This window comes from Gekko japonicus, unplaced genomic scaffold (assembly GCF_001447785.1).
Source record: "Gekko japonicus isolate JY-2015 unplaced genomic scaffold, Gekko_japonicus_V1.1 scaffold86, whole genome shotgun sequence".
Lineage (NCBI taxonomy): Eukaryota > Metazoa > Chordata > Lepidosauria > Squamata > Gekkonidae > Gekko > Gekko japonicus.
In genome coordinates this window covers 1,072,154-1,075,675 of record NW_015172005.1, presented here as the reverse complement: position 1 = coordinate 1,075,675, position 3,522 = coordinate 1,072,154, and positions in this window count along the sequence as shown.

Here is a 3,522-nt window from a genome sequence, read left to right as displayed (position 1 = left end):
AAACAAAGAGATAGCAGCAGAGAAGACAAGAGGCAGGATAGAGGGGAAACTGAAGACCCAGCCTTCTAGCTCTACTGCTCCCCTCGGCTGCACGGCTGGACTTTGTACAAAAAGACATTGTACAGCGCTTAACTCCTGGTGTATGTTTCTCTGAGGTCCTGAGAGGAAAGGCGGGATTTAAAAAACCCCAATGTACAAGATAGATAATGAAAACTTTTCATTTACAATTTAAAATTGAACTCTGTGACTGAGCAAGCAGGCACTTTGGCGGTTTTCTGCACAGAACTCATTCCATGACCAATTTTGCTGGCAATGTAACGTGGCCTCAGTACAATGATGAATGCCCACAGCAAAATGAAGAGCCCATTTGGATGTGTTTTTCTCAGCATAAATGCATCTGTTTCCACAAACCCGTAATAAGACTGGCCCTCCAACAGCACAGGAGCCATCTCATGGCATGATCCCACTCCATGGGGTAATCTGACGTTGCCTAGTAACAAGATTGCCAGCTTCAGGTTGGGAAATACCTGAAGATTCGAGTGGGGGGTGGGGCTTGGGGAGGGGAGGGGAGGGACTTCAGTGGGGTATAGTGCCATAGAATCCACCTTCCAAAGCAGCCATTTCCTCCACATGAACAGATCTGTGTTGCCTGGAGATAAATCGTAATCCCAGATCTCCAGCCACCACCTGGGGGTTGGCAACCCTTCCTATCAAGAAGGGAAACCCATATGGTTGGGCTCATCAATCCCTGGCAACATCAGTTTAAAGGACCAGGTAGTGGGTGAGGTGAAAGACCTCTGCCTGAGACCCTGGAGAGCTGCTGCCTGTAGGGTTGCCACCCTCCAGGGGGGGCCTGGGGATCGCCCGATTTTACAGCTCATCTCCAGCTGACAGAGACCAGCTCCCCTGGAGAAAATGGCTGCTCTGAAGGGTGGACTCCGTGGAACTGTACCCTGCTGAGGCCCCTCCCCTCTTCTCCTCTACCCAAACCCCTCCCTCTCCTGGCTCCACCCCCAAAGTCTCCATGTATTTTCCAACCCAGACCTTGGCAACCCTATGCAGCCAGTCTGAGTAGACAATGCCGATCTTGATGGACCAGTGGTCTGATTTAGTATAAGGCAGCTTCATGTGTCCATGTGAAAGGAACTCCCATATGTCAGAGAAATGACACCTATTAAACAAAATCTCTAAATTAAAAATGGGGAAACGCACACGCACGCACGCACACAAGAATCAAAACATGCACGGGTACGGCATAACAATGTCGGCAGAATAGTTCCAATTAAGTGCAGGCTGTCAGCGAAGAGAAGTCTGACATTTTATAATACTTCACCGCTCAGTTATATAAATTATCCAGATGCCGGATGAGACATATAGAGTTGCAAAGGTTTCCATGGAAAATGGAAATTCTTGTTTCATGAAAGAAAATGCCAACAGGACGAGCTCTATGATTATCTTCTAATGGTTGTTTTTTTGCAGCTTTCTTCCTCAAACAAAAACTTTTCAATAACGCCCTTACAACCCCCCTCGTTTTAATTCATGGCAAACAAGCAATTTCAGAACTGCCGTAACTGTATCAGACCAAAGAATCGAGAGCAACATTTCATGTCATTAAGCAAGTAATTTGTGGAATTCACTGCAAATAGACTTAGTGAAAGCCAGTAGCATAGATGGCTTTAGAAGGGGGATTTCAAAGATTCGTGGAAGATCAGTAGCAGTAAACATCTGAATACTGGGAGTAGGAGGCCACATCAGAGGGAGGCATTGACCCCTTTTTCTTCCAGGGGCAGCTGCTAGAAACACACAAACACTCACCTGAGTGGATTAGGATTGAGCTCTGGAAGTCTGGGGTTGATCCTAATTGGATTAGGAGGGCACAGACACCAGGAATCGCGTGTCTGAACCCATTCCCACCAACCTCATTTCTGCCTTATCGTTAAGTAGCACTATCAATTTCCCATGGATTATTCTGGGATCAAAGGGTTGTCAATGGTAGACCTGGTAGAAGCAACTGAGATACAGAAGTAGCATAAAAACACAAAGCGGAAAGGTTGAAGGAGGGCAATGAAGATGGTGAGGGGTCTGGAAACCCAGTCCTATGAAGAAAGGTTAAAGGAGCTGGGTATGTTTAGCCTGGAGAGGAGACGACAGGGGGGTGATATGATAACCGTCTTCAAGTACTTGAAGGGCTGTCCTATAGAAGATGGTGTGGAGTTGTTTTCTGTTGCCCCAGAAAGTCGGACCAGAACCAACGGGTTGAAATGAAATCAGAAGAGTTTTCGGCTAAACATTAGGAAGAACTTCTTGACAGAGCAGAGAAGTTCCTCAGTGCAACAGGCTTCCTGGGGAGGTGGTGGGCTCTCCTTCTTTGGAGGTTTTCAAACAGAGGCTAGATGGGCATCTGACAGCAATGCTGATTCTGTGAACTTGGGCAGATCATGAGAGGGAGGGCAGGAAGGGTTACCTCGGTGCTTAGTTCTTGTGGCCCTTTTATTACACACCCAAGGAAGTGCTGATTGCCACTTTGGGGTCAGGCAACAATTTCCCCCCAGGCCAATTTGGCTGAAGATCCTGGAGGTTTTTTGTCATCTTCTGGGTGGGGAACAGTGGTCACTGGTGTGTGTGTGTGTGTGTGTAGGGGAGTATTTCTGAGTTTCTTGCATTCTGATCAGGATGTGAACTGCAACACTCAGTAGGGGGGGAAATTAGAGGGAACATTGCAGCGGCCACTTCAGGCAAGCTTTTCCATAAAAGGGGGGGGGGACCACAGAGAATGTACATGAAGAAGCAGTTGACAGTCTTACCCATTTGCAAGATGGCTCCTTCCAAAGGCTCCTTTGTTCAGATGAACAAAGCTATAGGAATGGGGGATAGTAGGAGTGGACAGTCCTGCAGGAACGCAAGTCCAAGATGGTGAAGGGCTTTGTAGGCGATAGCCAGAACCTTGAACTGAACCTGGCCACTGATCAGTAACCAGTGGGGTATCTACAGGATGGGTGACTGCCGCACGCAGTGCTCTGCTTTACTCCTGGAAGTAGCTGGCCTGTGGCATTCTGTGCCAACTGAAGATAGTTTCACAGGGTCGCCGGGCTGGTCTGCTGCAGAGGGGAAATGAGCATGAGGTCGACAGTAAAAATGGCAGTGCTCAAAGACTAGTGGGAGAACACTTTAAGCTTCCAGGTCATTCCATTGGGGAACTAAGAGTGGCAGTCCTCAAACAAAGAAACTTCAAGGGGAAATTGCAACATGAGATTGCTGAACGTGAGTTAATTCACAGGTTCAGAACCATGGACACCCCCCACCCCCGAGGGACATAGGATTCTTCAGCCTTTCCCCTTTGCTCTGTGGAGACAGATCACAATGGGTACCCGTGTTAGTCTGTCTGTAGCAGCAGAAAAGAGCGAGAGTCCAGTGTGGCAGGATATGAGTTTTTGTGAGTCACTGCTCACTTCTTCAGTGACCCACGAAAGCTTGTGCCCAGCCATACATTTTGTTAGTCTTTAAAGTGCTGCTGGACCCGTG